Source organism: Schistocerca piceifrons, chromosome 6 (genome assembly GCF_021461385.2).
Source record: "Schistocerca piceifrons isolate TAMUIC-IGC-003096 chromosome 6, iqSchPice1.1, whole genome shotgun sequence".
NCBI lineage: Eukaryota > Metazoa > Arthropoda > Insecta > Orthoptera > Acrididae > Schistocerca > Schistocerca piceifrons.
Genome location: NC_060143.1, coordinates 156,253,996 through 156,279,367, shown reverse-complemented (window position 1 = coordinate 156,279,367; position 25,372 = coordinate 156,253,996).

Here is a 25,372-nt window from a genome sequence, read left to right as displayed (position 1 = left end):
GCTAAGTTTCACATTGCTTAGCTTCTGTTTGTCTGAGAGGTTTTGGCTGCGTTTAAATTTGCAGGCTCACTTCGCCAAAAGACTGGATCAGTAGTTTCCTAACTTTGTTGTGAATGGACTGCCAGCTCGTTCCCCCGGATTTAAATTCCTTCGAGCGCTTGTGGAGTACGTTGGGGAGACGCATTGCGGCACATCCAAATGCACCAACGGCCATCCAGCAGCTGTCATCCATGCTGGTGGAGAAATGGAACGCCCTACCACAAGAACTCCTTAGCAACGTTCTGGAGATCACGTTGCAGAGCGTGCATTGCCGTTTGTGATGATCTCACGCCGTATTAAGAACCATTCCCGCCGTCTGTTATATCGGGGGGACGATCATGATTCGAGGGACTTGTGTGATTATTGTCTTTGGGTAAAAGAGTTATTTCTGTTCGTCTCATTTCGTATTTCACTCAGTTAGCTTCTGTACTATAATGTAGCAATTCATTCCATGCATGGTCCATGTTTCATCGAAGTATGTTATTTGGCAGTAACACATTATCTGAAAGTTACTTTCGTCCTTAAGTTTTACACACCGGCCACTATCTCGGAAAAGGAACAAGAACTGCGCGGTTATTAGTTGCGACGATCCCTAATAAAGTAAATTACATGCCAGTATATTTCTATCGTGAGACATTTCGCGAAAGAGCGCGCAGTCTCAAAGAATAACTGCGTCGGTCTGCCATTAGTCACTGATACTGATAATGGAGTTTACACTGTAAGTTGTAGATGAGAACTAATCGTAAAGCTCCGGAATGCCGTTTAGTAATTAAGTATAACCGTTAATTTATCTCCGTTTGACAGTAGGGATTGCGCGTGAGGTAACATGCAGCACACCCTACGGAAACTCGAGTAGTCCAGTATAGAACGAAGTAGGGCTTCCACGATGAGGAACTTTCACTTGATAATGAACCATGGAGAGACTCGTACCATGCACAAAGTATGGTACATCATTTTCGTCATTTTAGGCGGTAAATATCTGGAATAACAAAATGTATGCTGATTTTGGTAACTTTGTCCATTAATATAAGAGTATCTATCGGAATGTGGCCTCCATTCACAAAATTTCTTTGCCTTAGAGGTAGTATAATAAAGTTGCAGAAGTTTCAAGAAGATACGAGGGTGAGTCAAATGAAAACCTTACATATTTTTTTAAATATTATTTATTGTGCATAAGTGGTACAAAGCTATGTCACTTTTCAACAAAATCTCCCCCACGCTCAATGCAAGTCCTCCAGCGCTTACAAAGTGTATAAATTCCTTTAGAAAAAAATTCTTTTGGTAGTCCGCGCAACCGCTCATGCACCATGACTAATCTGTAAACGTGCTGCAATGTCATTCAGTGTCACTCGGCGGTTTTCCGTCACTATGGCTTCAACTGCTGCAATGTTCTGTGGAGTCACAACTCGTTGTGCCTGACCCGGACGAGGAGTATCTTCCACTGAAGTCACACCATTTGTGAACTTCCTACTCCATTCGTAGACTTGCTCATGTGACAAATATGCAGCACCGTACTGACCCTTCATTCATCGATGAATTTCAATATAGTGCGCTATTACTGCCGGTGGAATGTTTTAATCAAGCATCTTGTCATTTATTATTAACTAGCTTTTCTTGTGACCTTCCGCATATGTAAAGTGCCGGCGCGGCCTACAGTCATCAAAGCTTTCCCGTGCGGGAACATTTCATTGTTCACATCAGGCGGCAGTGGCCTGCGGTATGCCCTTTTATGGCAGAAATGTGATATTTTGACTTCTAGGCTGTGTACCAAGGTGGAACATGTCCCAAGATGAAATACGTACTCTATTTTTTAGCTTTTGCGTCATGCATCTATTGACAGTAATTGTTTTGTTGTCTATTTCTGTTATAAGGACTTCTCATATTACGTTTTCTTAAATATCTCCTATGTATAGACATCGTCAACTACAATTTTCGTTACATGTATAGATGTGATACCGAGAAAGAGAATCGGCATATTTATTGCTTACGTTGATTTCACAACAAATTTATTGCATTCTTTCTTTCTTTTTTTTTACAAACTAACACGAATTCTTTACAGACGAATGGAAAAACTAGTAGAAGCCAACCTCGGGGAAGATCAGTTTGGATTCCGTAGAAACACTGGAACACCTGAGGCAATACTGACCTTACGACTTATCTTAGAAGAAAGATTAAGGAAAGGCAAACCTACGTTTCTAGCATTTGTAGACTTAGAGAAAGCTTTTGACAATGTTGACTGGAATACTCTCTTTCAAATTCTAAAGGTGGCAGGGGTAAAATACAGGGAGCGAAAGGCAATTTACAATTTGTACAGAAACCAGATGGCAGTTATAAGAGTCGAGGGACATGAAAGGGAAGCAGTGGTTGGGAAGGGAGTAAGACAGGGTTGTAGCCTCTCCCCGATGTTGTTCAATCTGTATATTGAGCAAGCAGTAAAGGTAACAAAAGAAAAATTCGGAGTAGGTATTAAAATTCATGGAGAAGAAATAAAAACTTTGAGGTTCGCCGATGACATTGTAATTCTGTCAGAGACAGCCAAGGACTTGGAAGAGCAGTTGAATGGAATGGACAGTGTCTTGAAAGGAGGATATAAGATGAACATCAACAAAAGCAAAACAAGGATAATGGAATGTAGTCTAATTAAGTCGGGTGATGCTGAGGGAATTAGATTAGGAAATGAGGCACTTAAAGTAGTAAAGGAGTTTTGCTATTTGGGGAGCAAAATAACTGATGATGGTCGAAGTAGAGAGGATATAAAATGTAGGCTGACAATGGCAAGGAAAGCGTTTCAGAAGAAGAGAAATTTGTTAACATCCAGTATTGATTTAAGTGTCAGGAAGTCATTTATGAAAGTATTCGTATGGAGTGTAGCCATGTATGGAAGTGAAACATGGACGATAAATAGTTTGGACAAGAAGAGAATAGAAGCTTTCGAAATGTGGTGCTACAGAAGAATGCTGAAGATTAGATGGGTAGATCACATAACTAATGAGGAAGTATTGAATAGGATTGGGGAGAAGAGAAGTTTGTGGCACAACTTGACCAGAAGAAGGGATCGGTTGGTAGGACATGTTCTGAGGCATCAAGGGATCACCAATTTAGTATTGGAGGGCATCGTGGAGGCTAAAAATTGTAGAGGGAGGCCAAGAGATGAATACACTAAGCAGATTCAGAAGGATGTAGGTTGCAGTAGGTACTGGGAGATGAAAAAGCTTGCACAGGATAGAGTAGCATGGAGAGCTGCATCAAACCAGTCTCAGGACTGAAGACCACAACAACAACAACATTGTTATAACATACTGCTAGGCATTGTTGCTTATGATGCTGATTCCTTGAACAGTTGTTGCACAGATAAACGTCCTCCTCTGGGCCGGAATGCTGGCAGAGCTTATGGTATCGTGTTAAGCAAAACGAGCATTGGATCCATTAGGTCCATTCCTATTGCATAAGATCGCTTGAGTAGGTATGTACCACAAAACTAGTCATCTTATGTCTTTTTTGCGTGTGTTTTTTGTGATCTCTGATTTCGATGCAGAGGCTTTTAGTTGCAGTTCTATATTGGGACACTTTGCTCCCGAATCTTTCTTTATTCTTTTCTGACACACATTAGGCCTTTTGGATTTTATCGCTGCTGTGGCACCGTCAACAGATCTTTCATCATGTCTTGTGCTACAGGCCTATTTTGAGTTGGTTGAATAGGCTTATTTGTTGTCTGTGAAGGAGCAACAGCCTCTCCAGAAAAAGCATTTCTGTCGAAGGGGTAAATATCAGCTTTTCAGAACGCGTTTTGGATATTCTTCGCACAAAAACACTGAATAAATTCTGAATTTAAAATTGTATGGAAGTTGCTTCTGTTCGGTTTGTCAACTGGGTATTTTTTAATGTACTGATCCAGTCTTTTGGCCAAGTGAGCCTTCAGTGATTTATACATACCCACATCAAGTGGCTGTAGCAGATGCGATGTGTGGGCAGGAAATGTCAGCAAGAAAATTTGATTGGGATTAGCCACTGCTGTGACGTCAGGGTTAATATGCGATGCGTGAGAATGCCTCTGGAGGATGACAGGACGATCAGGTGGGATGGTGTCCACAAAAAAATTGAACCATTCTAAAAACAAATCACTGGTAACGCATCCTTTCAGAGAGAGTTTTACTAATGAATTTGGAAGACTGTCATATTTTAGCTCATCGCTGCACCGGACTCCTTTGAATATGATCATAGATGAAATCCATATTCGATTGGCACAGATACAACCTAAAAGTGTATGCGACGCTTCACGATATGCGTACGTTTTCGTGTGAACGTATCTCTTTCTCGCTGACGAAATGACTATTCGCTTTCACGACATAAGCCACACCAATTTCGTCGTAATTACATAATAAATCAGGCAGATCTGAATTTTTAAATCTTCCACCAATTGCTTTACTTTGGAAAAGATATCAAAAATCATCTCTTCATTTGCCATGGAAGCTCTGTAAGCGGCAAGGTTCTCAGGAGTTCACAAAGTAAGATTGTACCTTGTCATGTAGCTCAAACACCATCATTTGCTGGTACTTCCTGTCCTATCTCAAAAGCCTTGAAGTGATGCTTTACTTTGTAATGATTATGTGGGTGTCGCCTTGTCAAACACCAGCACTTCCTAAGGTATGTTTTTCATGGAGTGTAGGTGGAAAACTTTAGAAATGGTTGACTTTTCCGGTTTTCCCACAACCTGATAGCTAATTATTATTCAATAGCATCTCCAAAGTGCAAAATAGAATTAGCCTTAAGTACTTTTCCTACGCCACTCTTGGCCGTACTGTAATATAAATATTTGTTTTAGAGATTTGGAGATGGACACAGAGGCCAAATTTCGAATGAACGACTGAGACAAAAATGACATTGGTCGATATGTCGAAAGAGCGTCAGTTATATCGACTGAAATGAAGAGAGAACTGCTTGGTAGTTATTAGATCCCTCCCTTGTCTTATGATTTCATGAAAGACTCGGCGTATTTAAAACGGAATTTCAATTATTCTTGGTTGGAGATTTACTCACCATGGCTTGTATACACCCGTTACCAAAAAGGAGCCTTCTGCAAATACTGTCCATTGTTTCCTCCAGTTCCAAACTGTGTCAGGGGCGTATTGGGATCTTTTATTGTCAGCCTATTCTGTAAGTTTAAAGACGTACCCGAGCAGTCCAAAAAGCACGTAGAAACTCACTTCCACAAAGTGGCTTTGGAAGCTGCGAGGGCATTTGTTGCAAGTGTGCCAGTGGATGTGCAAATCCACAAATATTCCCAGAAAACCTTAGAAGAAAACAGGAAAATTATTAAATCCATTATTCCTCGCATTAAGTTTTGTGGGACTTATGACATAGCTCTTACAGGTAGGCATTATGATGAAGGAGTTACTGAAGAGTTATACAAGGAATGCATTGAAGCAGGAGACATAGTTCTCAAACAGATACTGAGAACGGGAAAAAATGCAAGCTATCCATATCCAAAATGAAATTATCGGGCTATGTGGGGACGTTCTTAAGGCTAATACTATAGCGAATGTGAAAACGGCTGAATCGGTCAGTATTTTAGCAGACCAAACAGCTAATATTTCTGGAAGAGAACAGTTATCTATTATTATTCGATATGTCGATGAAGAATAAAGAAAAGAAGTAGAAACGTTTGTTGGCTTTGTCGAGCTGAAAGCTCTAGATGCTAAATCCATTGCACAGACCATCGACGAATTTTTGTCAACAGTAAATCTTGATCCATCAAAATATGTCGTTGTGGGATTTGATGGTTGTTCGACAATAGACGGTAAAGACAGGTGTGTTGAAGCAATCTTGCTCAAAGAGTACACGAAATCTTTATTCTTTCACTGTACTTCGCAAAAACTTAGTGTAGTGATCAATAATCTCAACAAATTTCCTGAGATTCGGAATTCCATTTGAACTGTCAATGAGGTTATTAATTTTTTTCGTGAATTACTAGTCAGGCGTAAGCCTATAGACAATGTTTCATCTCTGTGTGAAGCAAGATGGAGAGAAAAACACGCAAACGTCAGACTTTTCAAGAAGAAATTTCCCACTATAATGGAAGCTTTCGAAACCTTATCAAGTGAAGGAAAGGTTTAACAAGAAAATACGCTTTTCAGCTCAATGCTGGATTTTCTTTCATTGCTAGCATAACAATAAATAGATTTAAACGAAAGTAATGAGGTAAGAGGAAAAAGGAACGGACGCGATTTTAAGAGAAGCTGTGGCCACTGCAGAAAAAATTGGTCTTGAAGATATAAAACCAATGCCGCCTGTTGCTGAAAGTCAGAATCATCGAAGCAACCCTCCAGCGGAAAATGATTTCGAATTTTGGAGGAGGTTATTTGTAATACCTTATTTGGACTCTATATCATTAGATATAATTAAAGAAACGGTTAACTTCTTTCCAGAAACCCAAAAAACTTTGAAAATTTTGATTACTCTCCCTCGTGAAACATGCACTGTCGAACGCTGCTTTAGCAGTTTAAGACGAATAAAAACTTCGTTCAGAAGCATGATGATACAAAGTGATCTCAGTGGCCTAGCAATGATGACCATCCACAGAAAATTAATTTTTGACAATAAAGAAGTTTTCATTGGCAAAGTGTTGCAGGAATTTACAAAAAATCCTTGAGTATTCTGTGTTAACTAACTTCCCTTAAAAGTAAGTCGTTTAAAATAATCATTGTAATTGTTAGTAACATTAACTGTTAATAAACAATATCCTGCTTGAATCATTCTACATCGGTCTTGAAGACATAAAACCAATGCCGCCTGCGTAACTGAAGAGGTAGGAGAAACTGAAACAGAAATAATCTCAGTACGAGACGCAGGATACCAAGAAAGGGGAGGGAAATAAAAATAGATGTAATGTGCTGAGAATTACCTCTAAGCGTCGACTGACACTCTAGGTTCTATAAGTGTTGTGCATTTCCTCATCCTCTGTCTCATGCTACTCCCCTAATAAATTGGCTGGTGACGCCTCTTGTATTCAGGGCTGATGCTGTATGTCCTGGGAAAGTGTTATTGGGCCCCTTCCTAAAATTTTTAATTTTAAGGTTTTTTTGGATAAAGTCAGTAAATTTGAATGCAAAAAAAGCAAACAACGACTTTTTTAAGAAACTTTTTCTATGCTCGCATTTTATACAAATTCAGTAGTATTTTCCATCAAATTAGTCATGAGTTATACATGTGTTTCTTAAACAATCCAGCAGGTTCAATGAGGGCCTCTTCCTTCAGACTTTAGTTCAAAATCACAGTGCAGATGCTAAACTTGCTTTTCTTGTGTATTTGTTTACGCACCTGGGGTACTTTTATCCCCCTTACTCCCTCCCCAATAACACCGGTTCTGCTTATGCTGTCTTAAACTGTTTTCATTGTTTGGGTTATATTTCACGGCACTGGAAAAAAGGAGAAAAGTTTGTGAAATCTACCCACAACGTTAAACATATGAAAACTGAAATGTGGAATGAGTACTACGATGAATCATCTTCCTTTAACATTACCTTTTCTTACATAGCCGATACCATGTATACTATCGATTCTAGCATAGGTAAAAATTATCTCAGCTGTTTCACTAAAAGAACTCATATGATTTCAGTACATTATTTATTATGTTTCAGAATAAAAAGTATTAAAAAAGAAATTAATGTGCTATAATCGATATTTACTAACAGTTAAAATTACTTTTCTTTTAAGAATAACTGAAATTACAAAATTTCTGACATGCTTAAAATTCATATTATTAATTGCGCAATCTAACCCTGATTATTAAATTTGTATCTGGATTTGTTTATGAAATAATGATATAATTTGGTAAAGATTCTTCTCCTGTCGAGAACGTTTGTAAACTCTTTTGCTTAGTAGCCCCTTTGGAAATTGTGAGTACCACAGAATGCAAGTAGCCTCTGATGGAAGTAGAATTTTCAAAGTTTGTCAGCAGCTATGAACTTAATTTTTTTTTTAATGTGGAATGTGTGAAAAACGGTCTAATGTTGAAAGTTATGACAAAGAATAAAATTCAAGAATAACACAGACAAATTTTCATTAATTAATTAGTCATCAACAACCTACAAAATAGAAATTTCAGCTACAAGAATGCGTCATCGACGACAACATCGAGATAATGAAGATAAGTAAAAAGTTATTCAATTGCCTATCTTTCCCCTCTCGAAAATATCAAAATTTGTACAAAGATAGGGAATTCCAAGAGTGATGTGCAGGAGGGTAAGATTACAATACTGTGTCTCAATAAACAGAATTCAACGAAAGTAACTGCTGTTGATATCTGAAAACAGTCAGAAACATATTGTCTGGTATGGAGAAAGCGTTAAAATTTTGGTGCTCTCTACGGTGTGAAATTAAGCAGATTAATAAAAATTCACATTAAGCTGATTTTAAGCAATCACGATGAAAATTAATAAATGTTTTATAACGAGAGGAAAAAAGGACACCGAAAGTTCGTGTGGTAATAAATTTTATTTGGTTTCTTAAATTTTTATTCCTACATTTTGTTGTAACGCACGTATATATATATATATATATATATATATATATATATATATATATGATCCACTCACCTGATGTGCCCTCCCCCGAGTCTTCGGGCTAACGACGCTGTTGCTTCACGTCTTCACGTGTTACTAATATCGGACGCAGTATGTGGAGTATATTACTTCTCTTATAATAGTGCAGGATATACTAATAAAGTAGGTAGAACACAAGGCTCCATCATTACACCATTTACCAGATGAAGCAGACTGGGAACTAAAGCACTGCATTCAATGTAGCTCGTCAGTCTGATGATTAAGTACAACACCCAACACAAATAACACTGAGCCGGCCACTGGTGGCCGAGGGGTTCAAGGCACTTCAGTCTGGAACCGCGCGACCGCTACGGTCGCAGGTTCGAATCCTGCCTCGGACATGGATGTGTGTAACGTCCTTAGGTTAGTTAGGTTCAGGTAGTTCTAAGTTCTAGGGGACTGATGACCTGAGATGTTAAGTCCCATAGTGCTCAGAGCCATTTGAGCCAAATAACACTGATCCACAGTCATTCAGCAGAGCTCGGATTCACACCTATAAAAATAATACTCAAAACAGCAGTTTCTACTGAGATACATTGTCTTCATTTCAACTGAAATGGAAATATCTAGAAAATTACACGTCGGGTCAAAAGAAGTTATAATTCCAGTTTGTTTGACACGGAGGGGACATGCAGTAATATTACACTCGATCCTCCATCCCACCCCGTGCGTTGATGCCAGGAGAGGGGAGGAGGGGGGGGGGGGAACTTTGAAATATTAAGTGGAAACACCGGTTTTTTTTAGTGAAGGTTACGATTCTACGGAAAAATATACATACGTTTTGTTTGAAGCAATTTCTTCGTTTCGTCACAGACGGCGCTGTAAACGGAGGCGTAGAGATAGGTACACAATCGTAATTTACGACATGCCACTCAGTGGCCTCTGAATGTCCAGTGGCGCATGGAAGCCCACCTATGGCACGTGGAAGCCCACCTCCATGTTGCGGAAGTAGTACACGCCAGTATTTCCTAACTTCTAATTGGAAACCCCATTCGCAACGCTGTTTTCCTCCGACATGTGGAACAGGGATACTCGAAGCGCCTCTGTGACCGCAGGTCTAGGCGAACGCTGCTCTACTTCTCCATTCAGTGTCCTAACTTAGTACCTGCAACTTCAATACACTTAGTTACCCCCTTTTGAAATGATCGTACACAAGACAGAAGCATCTCTGCGAAAATGTCAGCATAAGGGTTTCTCATACCGTCCATCGTGTCTTCACGTCCTGTTGGTACTTGGTGGTACACCTTATCTTTTAAATATCCAGAAAGACAGAAATCGAGCGACGTCAAATCCGGTAACCTAGAGGTCCAATTAAGAGGACAACGGCGCCGACCCGACGATTAGTGTAAACACCTCCCGTGCTTCAATTGCGTAATGAGTTGACCAACCGTCATACTGAACCCACATACGTTGTCGAACGTCCAAGGAAACATCCTGCAGTAGTACCGGTGGTTCCTGGACCAAAAATGTTCGAAAACTGCGTCCATTCAAGGAGCCGTTGATAAAATAATATACAATGTGTTCGTTCCCCATGATGCCACACCATACGTTAAGCGACCAAGGACGTTGATGGTCAACTTGCTGTTACCAGTGGGGATTTTCTACTCTCCGGTAATGAATGTTATGCTGGTTAACGCTGCCGTGGTTTATGAATGCAGACTCATCGGAGAATAGTACCTCGGCAGAGAATGTGGGCGTCGTTTACATTTGTTGGCGTGCTTATTCACAAAACACTGCCCAGTTACGGAAATCGGCGCCATGAATTTCTTGATGCAGTGACGCATGGTATGGATGATACTTAGGACGATGAAGTAATGTGACAATACTACCTGCGGACATATTGGAATCGCGGTGAGTTGTGGCGCAGTGCCGTTAATACTGCTATTTCGCTAGCTTCTCCTGTAACACGTTTGAGTCATTTGCTTTTGCCGGTTTGTACGCTGCCATCAGACGTAAGGGAGTTCACAACTTTCAACTTTGTGATTTTTTTTTTTTTTTTTTTTTTTTTTTTTTTTTTTAGAAATTGTTCGGCATACAAGGCAACAGTAGACTTAACATTTCTCCTACATTTTCGTAAGTCACGATCATTTCAAATTTTTCTTCTGAGGTTCCAACACTCATCGTCCACTTACACCTCTCTTCTCTAAACGAGACGTAGATGCGCAGTAAATAAACACAAGTATTGTGGTGTTTAGGGCAGCTGCCTCTTCTCCGTCTGCACGAAACATGAACTCTGGTCACAGTGAACTGACTGTTATTATACGTCGTAGTTCGCAACATGGCAACAGTGGGGCTTCGAGTAGTCCCATGTTCGATATGCCGGAAGAATACAATACGAAAGGGGTTTCCATTAGAAATTATGAAATGTTAACCTGCCCTACCCTCGCAGAATGGAGGTCGGGTCCCGCATGTCACTGGATATTCAACGACCACTGAGTTGCATGTTGTAAATTACGATTGTGTACCCATTTCTATTCCTCCGATTACAACGCTATCTGTGTTGGAACGAATAAAATGCTACAGATAAAACGCATTTAGATTTGGCCGTAGAATCGTAATGTGCAATAAAACATGGGGTTCCCCACTGAAGATTTCAAAGTTGCCCCCCGACACCCACGCATGGAGTAGGGTGGCGGTTATCGTTGAATGTCACCCTCCGAGACAACCAATTGGAATTATATCTATTTTGGGTCTGACGTGTAGGTTTAGAGGTATTTCAATGTCTTCAGTTAAAATGAGCCCACTGGAGAGGCCCGTACAAAAAACGGCGCAAGGAAATTAAAGACATTATCAGTACATATTTAATGACGCTGAGAGCGTTCTATAGAGTGAAGGATTGCGTAGATAACACTCAGCATGATAGTAACCATAATATTTATTAATAATAAAACATTATCAGTTTACATAATATTTCCTGCGACGTTTCTGGAAAATCTTACTCTCAGAGAAATGCAGCGTATAATGCATAAATGTGACCACCACCCGTGTTCGACGTCAAAGTGCAAGGAAGTTGGCAGGTAACAGCACTAGCAATGGAGGGCGAGGGGCGGGGGGAGGGGGGCGGTGGGGGTAGGGGGGACGCAAATAACAGTGCATTCATTGTCGTAATGCGGAAACAGAGAGATTTACAAAACCAATTGTTGTTGGCTTTCGGATCAGGTTGCAAGCATTTCCGAAATGGCTAAGTCTGTAAACTGTTGGCGTACTGCAATTGTGTTGCACCAAGCGCCGCACTTGACAGGAGTGAATCACGGCTGTGGATATGTGGACGGGTGAACAGACGTACATCTGTTGAGCAGCTGACCGCCCAGATGAACTAAGCTGGTAACAACAGGGTCTCCTCAGTGACTGTTCAGTGAACGTTGTTGCGTATGGGCTTCTGCAGCAGGCGCCTGGTACATGCACCTGTAGTGACTGCTGATCATTGGCGACGAAGGCTGGAATCAACACGACAGTAACGCAACTGTTCGTTCACTGAGCGCCGACGGATGAATAACGGTTTATGCTCCATCGGATAGTTGGCTGCTGGCGTGTATGGTGATCTTATCAATATGGAAGGCTCAGTGGATCAACACAGATATGCATCTATCCTTGGGAACAGTCCGCTCCTACGTGTAGTTTGAGTTTCCTCGACTTGATGACATCCACCACCAGTAAAATGGTGCGTGTTACACAGTTTGCAGTGTACGTTCTTATATCGAAAAGCACCATAATGAGTTTGCCACACTCAACTGCCTACCAAACTCCCCGGAATGAAACCCAGTTGCGAACATGTGAGACAACCCCGAACGCGCTGCTCGCAGCATATATCCTCAGCCGAGATACATAGAGCAGCTGGCCACAGGTCTGCAGTCAGAATGGCCGCACATCCATGTTGGTACCTTCCACAACCTTACTGACTCTCTAACTGCAGGTCTCGCAGAGGACCGCGCTTTAAGCTAAGCTAAATTCATAATAGCATAACTGACGCCGAACAACAGGGCAGTGACATGCATCCAGAGTATAAAATGTAGCCTTGATAATGGCTAGGCACTAGCCGAAATCTGCATTTTTCAAATAAAACCTGCAAAAAAAGGACAACTGATTGCTGCGGCCTATAATTTATAAATCATATCACAGTCGCTGAGTGCACATACGTTCCTAATGGAAGATAACCTGATAATAGCAGGAAGGTGAGGACAAAAAAAAATGAAACTAAACATGGTCTTTAGGGTCTTGATGTCAGCTGACAATGTATGTTATGTTACAATATGAAATATAGTATGCCTTCAGTGTGCAGTGATAGTAAGAAATGGACGGTACAGCACTAATATTTTACATTATTAAGTAACTTCTTTGCCAAACAGTCCGGTACTCTAGGGATAATCCAAGCGGGGTGGAACTGTTTTAAACAGACCAGCCTTGCATTCGGGAGGATCCAAGTTCCAGTTTTCATGCGATAATTCTGATTTAGATATTATGCGATTACCTTAAATTATTCCTACATCAGCATCGGTATTATTACTTCAAGCGAATGCTGGAGCGGTGCCCACTAGAAGGCCATTACATCCTCGTGGAACTTTCTCTAAGGTGTCGAAAATATCGACGCTACAGTTCGAGAAGTGGAATCGTAGGCTGAGACCGAAGAAATTATACCAACAGCTAGTCCTACTCAAGACCCACACAAGGTATTATATCCAAATTTAAGGTCAGTGGTGAAAACAAGTTTTGAATACATTAGAGCCGAAGGAAATGTATTGAGATATCATCTAAGTAAAACGAAAAGTCCAGGAAAAATTAAATGTAGTCTAAATTGACAAACTTGTTAACATATAGCAAATTTATCATTACAACAAAGTACAACGTCGTGTAAACTAACAATTTTGTCATTTCAAAAGCATGCCTTCAAAACGGAAATTTAAAACGAAAACCACATACCAGAACATTCCTGAGACCAAACGAAAATTAACGGGTGAAGAAACTTAAATAAATGAAAGCTAAGAGCAATAGTAGATAAAGAAAAACGCGGGACCAGCTAGGTCAGTCGTTCATGATTTGAATTAGTGATTTACATGCAAAAGGGGAAAAAGCATTACAACGATGTTATGTGGAGAGCGTTGAAAGTATGTTATGAGTGATAAAGGAACATATTCAACAGAAACAGTACAGAACTGTAGTAAAACATAACTAGAAGCTAGCAACTTAAATCTCATGAACAAACGGTAAAGAAACAATAGAATCTTTTCTCCCCTTTTCATAAGTAGTACGCAATGGGGGAGGATTATGGCGACGTGGAGTAACGTGCCAAAGTTGTGAGTTAAAGAAACACTTACATGTGCCACTCCTATTAAAAAAACATCTCACTACTGAACAAAATGAAAGGCTTAGCCACTATACGGCATCTGTATCTTTACTATAGTGAGGACTTCAAGATCTACTCAGTTTCTATTTTATAAAGCTGTAAAATGTCCTCCTTTAATATACGTTACCATATTTTTATCCTATGACTATGGTACCTTATTATATATGTCCTCACTATACTAAAATCTGCCTGTCATTCATGACATAAAATTTGTCTCACACCTTTTCTTACGAAAGCGTTGTCGAGTCGTCGGCCTTCAGTAAGTAGTTTTTGAATTGCTCCTACTGTTAATGTGTCCATATCGTGATGCTGTCGCTAACTATTCATTGGTGCAGGAGTTTTTGACAGTGTAGACTTCAAGGTATTGCTATCTTCCGTTTTGTGTAATAGCGAGATGTTCTTTTGGCTCATGACTGTGGTACTTTAATCCATGCCTCAAACCCTTAACCACTAAATTAAAAATTATCGTGCCACTCATAATATGGGCACAAAATTTTTTAATGCTTTTACAGTTTATACATAAGCTTTAAGTCGCTTGCTTCTAGTTAAGTTTTACTGTGGTTCTGTACTGTCTCTGTTCAGTATGTTCCTTTACCACTCAAAATGTACTTTTAACTCTTTTCATGGAACTTCCTTCTAATTTTTTCCCTTTTGCATGTAAATCACCTATTAAAATTGTGAATGACCGGGCTTGCTAGTCCCGCGTTGTTCTTCCCCCTTTCAGGCGGAAGTACTTTTTCGAATCTAGTCAGTAAAATTCATCTGGGTCCTGAGGAAGGCGCCTTGCAACAGTCTCCAAAACGTCGGAATTTTATAGTTGACAATGCGGCCTCTAACACAGAAAAATTTCATTCACTGTGACAACGACCGCGGAAACCTACGTTACATTTTCCGAATCTAGTTGACAAGTTTCCCTCCTCCTTCGTATACACTACTCCGTGCTCTGTGCACGTAGGTGGTACACAGCGTCTCATACTCGTCCATCGCAGTGCTCGGGGTCATAGCACGAAGTGTAAGCGTCCTTGTGTTCGTTGTTTATATTTCTCTACCCAGGCAGACGACCATCGTTTTCTTTGCTGTCGCTTTGGCACTGATTTAGGTTTTACAGCACCAAGCCTGACCGCTGGTTTCTAAAATGTTATGTAGAACATGTTTTTGTTTTTTCATGTGTACTACTGCATGAAAAATTTATTATTATTTGTTTTGATCTCTTGATTATTTTCAGTATCATGTCTGATGAAGGGCTTGTAAGATTCCGAAAATGGTCGTGGTTTAAGAACTACAAAATAAAATAAACCTTACAGTTCAAGAGTTATTTTCGAGCTCTGGTATGACGGCATGAACATATACGTCACTTAGTTGCTGACCATTGTAAGTACCATGATCAATATAAATAAATAGCACAACCATTGTTAAAGTCATTCTAGGATAAATTTCGACTGTAGTAGTTGTTGACACTGCGGCTACTGTGAATATGATGTCATCAAGAGTATTAAGGCTAATGGGTTTTCAAGGGTAGCTTGTTACCAATACAAAACTGCAAGCATATTGGAGCACTCGGTGTCAGGGCACGACCTGTAAAAGTACAGACGCAGGTTGATATAGTGTTAGGAAATGGATCTATAGTTTACACACTCCTAATAGTAAAAGGACTGATTGCAGAATGATTTTTGGCACGGACTTTCTGAGGGAGCGGAACGCAAAAATGGACTTCTCCTCAGGCAAATTTTAACTGAACATTGATGCTGAAGATAGTTTTGTAGACATGATAAAAGTGAAAGCTGAACTTCGTAAATACTGCCAAGGCATAAGAGCTATGTTTGTTAAGGGAAAAGCTGCACAAATCAGTAGCCAGCCTGTGCACTGTAATTCAGCAGTGGAGAACGAAGATCACAAAAGTAATAACGTTATAGAATCTTCAACCGTGAACTCCCAACGGCATTCTGAACTGAGCGATCTACTGGTTAAATACTTACATGTCGTTAATATGAAGCTGGGTGTCACACAAACTTAACAGTATCACGTGAAAGTACTTGCAAACAAGGTTTGCTGCCTACCTACGAAATACAACATATGTTAGAACGAAAGATTTATAGAAAAGTTAGTGTCAGCTTACTGCAGCTCTTTATGAGCAATAGCTTAACCCAGTGGTAATATCTGCTTGATACTAGATGCATGGGATAATATTCAAATAAATGTCTTGGCTAGTACTAGAATAGAAAATCTAGGCAAACAGTTATTAAATTCATTGCAAGCATTGATCTGAGGGACTTTCACTGATAGGTGAGCTCTCCAAGGAATACACACAGAATTCATAAATGCAGGAGAGGTATCAATTTTGCCTGCTATCACTTTGACTGAATGTAAGTTCAGGCATTTTTATCCCTAGATTAGGGTCTGACTTACTGGACAAAGAAATCTTGTATGTACATGAGTTATTAACAGCTACTCCTACTTGGGAAGAGAAAGCCATACAAGTTTTAGTGACAGATACAGAACGAGTACACCTGAGGGAAACGTACTATGGCCCCAAAATCTTCTCTTCACCAAATTAAGAATCATAAATAGTAAATATTTAACATCGATCCTTTGGAAACAGTCAGGATTTCTTATGAAGGGTGTAACTTTTTAGCCTACCGTAGAAGAAACACAATAAAGGGGTTATACTCCCATTATGTTCTCAAAAACTATCTTCACCGATGATTAATTCCTTGTCATTTGCAAAAAGTGAATAATTAGTTGCATATTAGTAATTTCGGAAAATATTAGCATTATCTTTGTACATGGAATCCACATAGACTTGGAGAGGTTTGTGTCAGCATTGTTGTTTATGCATACACAGTGCAATCTGTGTCGCAGCATTTGCACTCACATATAGAATGCTGGTCTAGATGGGCCATGCAATGTCTAACTATAAAGTATATAAGTGAATACTATCTAGTAGAGACACAAAGCCAACAGGCATTCTTAGAGCTTATTTTGTGTGGATTGCGTACTACGATGCTGCAGACAACCTGCTATAGTATTCCACAGACAAGATGTACAGAGTCATTATTTGAACAAGTAATTTTCGATACATTTGGCAGTTATAGCAATGTTGACCAATAGCCAAGATCTAGCGATACATGTATCTTATAAAAGTAAGTAATTTATTTTATCTCTTTTCATGCCTTTAAGTAATTATCTGTAAATATATACATCTGTCCTTTCCGGTGACTCTCCGCTACGTGAAATGGAATCTTGGTCTATGATGGGAATACTTTCACTACTAATCGTTTCTACACACGTTATATAACTTTAACATGATATGTAGATGAAGTTTTGGATCTACACTAACAGCATTCGAAATCATGTGAATAATGGCTTTACAAAATGTATATTGGCTTTTAGTGATTACATTTGATTGGACACTTCACAATCTATAAGCAAACATTCTGCTCTAAGTTTCAGCTTGCTTTCTGTTATTGATTGGTTTTGTTGTAATTTGGCACATGGATTTGACTTCCATGCAAATACGCAAAAGCTGTTTTTGCTTTAAGTGGATAATATTGTCCTGGCCTACTTGAATGGTTAGATTCAAACGGTCATTAGGTTTAGTAGCATAGGCCAGAGTAGTAAAAAAAAGTGCCATGGTATGGGACATTTTGTTTATTATGAATCATGGGTATTATGATTCCCATTGACATATGTACATATTTATCCTGTAAATGTTTTGCCTACGTTCTATTTCACCAAAATATTGAGATCCGTAGGGATACAATTAATGCACGTGCCTTTCAGAAATATTTACTAAAAGACTACTGTAAACTGAGCGCAGTTTTAAGTATGTTATTGTATTAATGAGTGTGCAATGAAACTATAAGACACCGGTAATCAAGTGTGGTGCTATTACGTGTTAAAATGGATAACTGAACTAGTGGACCATTAAAAAAAAGTCAAAAATCCGCTGAAGAATTTGGCACTTACCTGTTTTGAGAACAGTGAACTTTCATCCATTTATCTGTGTTGAAGGTTCATTTCATAGTGAAGTAGGATGAGACAATTTTGTACGCGCTATCGCTTACAATGTGAGTCTGGTGAAAAACGTAATGAACAGTGTGTTTCGACGTGGAGTAACCTACAATCTCGTCTGCCTCCAGCAGTACTAACTGTTGACACAATGTAATTGAATGCTGTCATTCTTAATTTAAATCACGCAGTAAACGTAGATGAGAAGTTGCCCAGCAGAGGCACTTTCTTAGTTCCTGTTTAGTGACTGTTTAAATCACGGAATACTGAACACTAAACAGTACTCCCCCCCCCAAGCTGAACATGGATCCATTTCCAATTGACAGATAAATATGTCTTATTCTTATCTACGTAAAATATTATTTTTGTTAACGAAGTTCTTCTTCCGTCCCACGTAGGTACAGTCCTTTGTAGAACTGTTACATGCAACCTCTTTACCAGGGGCCACCTGACGCCTCTTTGAGAGGCAGCTGAGCCTTAGCACGGTTGACTTCGCTTCAGTGTCTGTAGTTATCTTTACTCGATATCTTGCGCTAGTTTCGGAGCTCTGATTACTGGAGGAACTCTCGCGCGGATAGTTAAGAGGCCGAGCACTTTGGCGCCAGGGGAGATAGTGAGACGAGCGCCTTGGAGGGAGGCAGTGAGTGTAGGGGCCTGGAGTGTGCGTGGCGCGACAGGGGACTGAACGCTCTTTCCTGCTGAGAGTAGAGGTGGAGCTACCGAGCAACTAGCAATATGTTGTGTGTTCTGGCCTGTGTGCACTAGTGATTGCACGTGTCACTGTTACACTCTGCCAGGCGAAACGAAGTACACGGTGTCTCCGTGTCTCACCTCGACCGGTGTTCGAAGACTGGATTGTGCTTCGCTGAAAATGTAACTGCTGTTAATTCTCTATTATAGACACCGCTCCAGGTCTTACTTGTGATACAAGTTACTAGCGATAGTGGGTGGAACGCTGACACCTTTGGAGGGGGCCTCTGTTTGTGCTGATTTGGGAGTAGAACTACAACACTGACAATAAACGCTACCCAGTTCTAAGTACATTTTTTTGTAGTAAAGGTGTGTGAGTATCACCATCCAAGTTGTTGAACATAGATTTCTTTCAGTTAAGTGTCTGTTGCGGCGTTCACGTAGTAACGTGACGGAAAGACTGAGCATTAATTTTAAAGAGGGCAGTGCACTAAGTGGTACAGGTGCTATTTAGCAATATCTGAATTTATAGTCGCTACTGTTGTTCAGTTTGATAACACCATAGCATGTGATGCATCAATCATGTTATACTTCATGTTTCAGAAAGAAACTCAAAACAATGACACTGTTTAGATACATATTTGTCCTTACTGAATTTGAAAAATGATGAAGATTTAAAAAATATAAACTTCCTATGCAGAGTCTTTTAAAATAAATTGTAAATAACGCTTTCCTGAACAATATCTTTTGTTGAATTAAATTACCACCAGAGCAACACCCAGAAGACTCAGTATTTAAAATGAATTTTTTACAGAATGTCGAATGGATGTGAATTCATTTGAACTAATTTGTGACATCTTTTATGGTGCAAAGTTTTAAAATGTGAAGGCCCAGTCAATTATTTTTTCTGTTTTCCTGCTGGCTACGTCAAAAGGTGCATGGGCGACAAGTTCAGAATAAAGAATTTCTGAAAGTAGAATTAATTCCACACTTTAACCGTTACTCAAGACACCGAGTATTCTTTTGCAAATTTTGTCAAATCTCTACTTTACAAAATACTTCTGTGTAGTAACAAAGATCTCAATCCTTATCATACGCTGACATAAAGAAGGTAAATGAAGGTTGGTAGGGGTGTATCTACATCTGAAAGATTGAAAGATGACGTCTATTCAAATTTCGCGAGCAACTCATAAGAGCGGTGCTAGTAGCCCCACTACGAGCATGCAGAAACAAAAAAACTAAAAAAGAATGCAAATTTGTGTTGAAGTCCTATTGAACCAAACTGCAGAGGTCATCGGTCACTAGGTTTTTCCACTGCTTAATATGGATTAAAGTAACTTACGTTAAGGACAACACACAAAAAATGCCCAAAGGTGTGTGAAATCTTATGGGAGTTAACTTCATCAGTCCCTAAGCTTACACACTATTTAACCTACATCATCCTATGCCTATGACTGCAGCGCCTTAGACCGCTCGGCTAATCCCGCACGGTGCACAACACACACACCCATGCCCAAGGGAGAACGCGAACCTCCGCCGGAGGGAGCCACGTAAATTGCGGTATGGCGACTGAGACCACGCGCCTACCTCCCGCGGCAGAGGATGCAATCAGGCTTGCTTTAAATGAGCGCTGTAACGATCGTCAGCGTTAGTTACTTTGAGGTTGGTGATTGTCGACTGTTGTCAGTGAAGAATGCCTTTATTACGACGAAGACTCCATTATCAACAGTTTACTGAGTTTGGTTCAAATGGCTCTGAGTACTATGGGACTTAACATGTGAGGGCATCAGTCCCCTAGAACTTAGAACTACTTAAACCTAACTAACTTAAGGACATCACACTCATCCATGCCTGAGGCAGGATTCGAACCTGCGACCGTAGCGGTCGCGCGGTTCCAGACTGAAGTGCCTAGAGCCGCTCGGCCACACCGGCCGGCACTGACTGAGTTTAAACGAGGTTATGCCACAGGGCTACGGAAAGATGGAGTCAGACGGAATTGGCAAGAATGTAACTGAATGCTGACGACGATGGTCACGGGATTGTATGGTCGCAAGAAGACCGGGCTTCGAATGGCCACGTGGCACCAACTAGAAGAAAGACCGTCGTGTTCGGTGTATGTCTGTGGAGGATTGTACTGTGGCTGCAGCAGCAATCCCAACCGCAGTTGTCACCACAGTGACACAACAAATTATTAAAAATCGGTTACTTTCCGGACGGTTCCGAGCCAGACACCCTGTAGCGTGCATTCCACGGATACGAAACCACCGCCGTTTGACACTTTACTGATGTCAAGCGAGTGCCCGTTGGAGGGAGGAGTGGAGGGAGGTCCATTGTGTTTCCTGATAAAGGTCGGTTATGCCTCGGTGCCGGTGATGGTAGTGTGTTGGTCAGAACGAGGCCAGTTCAGGACCTGGAACCAATCTGTCTGTGTTAAACACGCTGAACCTGCATCTGGAGTTATGGTCTGGGATGAGAATTCGTATGAGAGCAGGAGCACTACCGCGGTTATCCTATGCACCGGGACTGTAGATACGCACGTCAATGTGGTGATTCTACCAGTTGTGCTGCCGTTGATGAACAGCATTTCGGGGTTAACGCTCGCCTACATACTGCTGTTGTAACCAACGTGCTCTGCAATGTCGACGTTTCACCTTGGTCTGCTCGATCACGAGATCTGTCTCCAATCGAGCATGTATGGTACGTCATCGGACTACAACTCAATCGTCATCCACGAACAGCATTAACTGTCCTTGAGTTGACCAACCAAGTGCTATAAGCATGAAGCAACATTCCTCTAACTGACGTTCGGCACCTGTGAGACACAAGACATGCATCTTTGCATGGTTGCATTCAACATTCTGCCAGTTACACTGGTTCTTAATGTGCCAGCATTCCTCATTTGCTTTCTCATTTGCCGCACATTGGTTTTTATCGTTGTTATATTAACCTGTAACCTTTCAACGTTAATCACTTATTATGTTACCTACACAATGTGTTCCCGACATTACATTGCATTAATTATGTCTCTGTGTCGGGATTTACTGAACTGCTTCAAGCAACTACTATTAGTTTACAACAAACAGTTGTTTCAACGAAACTACTCCATATTTCTTTCACAGTGGGTACGTGATTGCTGTTGATGGGTATCGGCTCTAAGTGAGGTGAGTAATGTGAAGCTGAATGGTGCATCCATGAACTATAATGGATAGTGTCTTCAACAAAAAGAAAGTTGCTTGTAAACACCAAAGATATGAACTTTTACAGGAAGACGACGTTTATCTGTTCAACGAAATAGAGTTTTGTTTGCTACACGTTAAGCAAAACTTCAGGGAAAGCCACACAGACCTGATAAACATCGTCAAAAACAATTTCACAACTGTTGCTAAACCTAAGCCATAATTGACAAGAATCTTCAACACATTCGCTTTTGAATCAAATGTATTGACATTTCCAAAAATATACGTGTATCAGAAAGTGAAGTGAGTGTAAGAATGGGCGAATAATTGTAATCCATAAAGAAATGTAAGTGACAATGAAAATGACTATGATAATACCAACACACATCGCCAGAAATATATATTTTCATACGTGAAATGTGTTTATATTCTCTTGCTTTCAGCGGAATAAGCTGCAAACATGGACGTATTTCGAAATATTCACCATTGAATTGCAGCATATGACAGCGAATCAGTTTGATTCGGGTCCTTTTACAAGTATTTCACAATAATTCACTTCTCTTGGTAAGTTACTAGCGCATGGAAAGCAAAAATGTAGCAACTATTCCGTTAATTAAGTACAAGTTAATTAAAAAAACAATATCCTTAGGGGGTGACGCGTTTCACCGACAGTTTTCTCACCACTTGGAGCGCTAGCGTCGCTTCACCAGTGGAACTGTACCAATTTTCGCAGCGGGGAGTGTCGTGATTGTATAAGCTTTATTTCGATGTCATAGTAATCTGTGGAAATTTTGATTCTTTTGAGTTAAAAAATACGATATCTGATATTTGGTAGTACTTTTCCTTCTTTTTGTAGGGTGAATTATGTTGTAAAATAATACAAATTTTTTTAAACTTATTTACAGGTTTGTTTATTTGGTAACAGAGAGCGTGACACCACGGTCATGTTTATCTAATCTTTTGCTAATATTTTTGAGCGTCTAAAATTATTCGGTAGTTGCCGGTTTGGTTATCAGACGATCGCACGCCATAAGTCCACTATCGTTTTCCATGTTTCAACATTTGTCAATAGAACCTGCAGTCTATATTTCTTAAAGTAGTCCAATAATACTTACTGTTATTATACAAATCATTTCCTTGTATTGACAGTTAAATATAAGACGGTGTTGTGTCACCGAATTCGTCGCTGTCTAAGACGACTTCTGGGCCTGAATTCGAATTCATTTGACTAAAGAATTAATTTACACTACAATATGAAGACAAGTCGTAGTATAAAATTGTTACCAAAAATCTCGAAGAGAAAAGTTCTAGACCGAATTACTTCACATTTTTACACGATACTCTTACAAACATTCAGACGGACATATGCTACCTATTTTTTTAAAATATTACAGACGAACCGTAGTAGAAGCTAGGCAACCGGGGCGGCAATGCGGTTCAGTCCAAAGTGCAGCAGTCAGTGGTGCGACGAGTGAACTCGTGCATTGCATCCAATGGAGACCACTCTGAACATCCGTTGTGACGTCAATGCGATGCAGCCGAGGCCCGCGAGAAAGACAGGCCGCAGCCCGCGCTAACGCGCTCGGTCGCTCAGCTCAGCAGACAAATTGCGTTTCTAAACCTGTTTACTCGCAGCTGGGCATTAACGTACTAATGAGAACTGCACCTTCTGCTAGAGTCAGTTATTATGAAGTATTACTGATTAACAGTACTACCACAGAATTTAAGATCAGTTCTTGATATAAATGGTATGACGGCTTGTTTGTAGCACTTAGTCTCTTCTGGTGGATAGTCCTCGGTTTCTACAAGAAGTGGGGCCTTATGCAATGATAATCATTTTGTCATGATTTTAGTTTTATTGTACCCCAGTACAGCACTAACAAATTATAAGTAGGCTTATGGACTTCAGATCATTTTAGGACTAAACTACATGATAGCGGATTCCAATAGATGATGCAATTCTCGTTTGTACGTGCGCACATAGTTACGAGTTAACGGGTGTAAGAAAGTTGTTTATCTGCTGTGTTGAGCGAGCGACTGCATTAGCTCGGCCTATCTTCGTGACGTACGCACCGCGGCCTGGCTTTCTCGTAGGCCTCGGATGCAGTCCTTTGCTGTGTTACGGGACGATTTGTTGTCGTTGCACGCGCACTGTCCATTTCAGGGCACATGTTCATAGGACCTTTTTTCTTTCATTTCCAGTCACGAATCCGTCCATGCAGTTTGACGGATTTGTTCACCCCGTATACTCTTCCTTTTTATATACGTTTTTTTTTAAAAAATATACACACAACGAGGTGTAATTCTGTTTTCTTATTAACAGTCGGTTTTCACATAGAACAGAAAATTTGTGTATATTGCTTAAAGGCTTGTGATTAGAATAGTACTACGGAACATGAATTTACGATAACGATAAATGAGCCTCAGGGTCAGAGATGAGGGAACAGGAGATGGACAGAGAGGGGAGGACGAAATGGAAATAGAATTGATGAAGGAGGAGATGGGCAAAGAAACGTGGGAGGAAAGGGACGTAGAGAGACGGGGCTAGGAGGCTATAGACAGAGAGATGGTGGTGAAGGTGATGGACAGAAAGAAGGGCGAGGAGGAGATTAGGATGTGTGTCCAATTTCCATATGTGTTGAGGAATTGCGAAGCTTTGCTGGGTTCGCTAGTTTCTTATAAAATCCGTTCACAAAGCGGGAAAACTGTTTAAAATTTAACGCTTCATTTCTAAGTTTTGTAACACTATACATTTGTTCTCTTGCTGGCAATGTGATGTGCCCCTCCTTCCCCAGCATTTTACTTTCTTATCTGAAAATAAATCGAGACAGCAAGGACGGGGGATAGCACTGCGGTAAAATGACAAGTCGCTCCGTCACAGCGCTGTACTCGCAACGGGTGACTGTTCTGTTGTTCGCTGCTTTCGTTGCTAGTTTTGCAGCGATACGTGAAGATGTCATTGGTTATATGTTTATGAAATTGAACCATTAATTCGAGGTTACGTGTATATAGTCTTTATTTCTTGAACTCATTCGGCGACAAGTTCCCAGACCAAGACGGAACCGAAGGCTCTACAGCTCATCGATTTTTGTACGAAATAGATTTTAGTGAATCGAATAAAGATTCAGATAGCAGGCGATACACCGTCTAGTGATGAAAACAGTAGCGTTTTAAACGACAGATAATCTGAAAGTATGCAGTAAATCTTGGTGACGTAAGAAATGTGTGCCGCTGCGACAGCAACGGTTCTATGGCGTCTACAGAGCTGCAACTCGTAAAATGATGGACCACAGCATGTGGAAAAACAAAGCTAAGATCTAATTGTTTCATCGATTACAACCAAGAAATAGGTAGAAACAGCGTACACGATCAAGAGACCTTCAGTAGATATGCTGACTTAGAAAATTTTTGTGCAGTTTGAAGTGGTGCAAGAGTGCTAAGTAGGGGCTATTGGCACTACAGCAGCGCCATCTTGGAAACATAATAATGCGTGAGGGGTGACACAACGGGGCATAAGA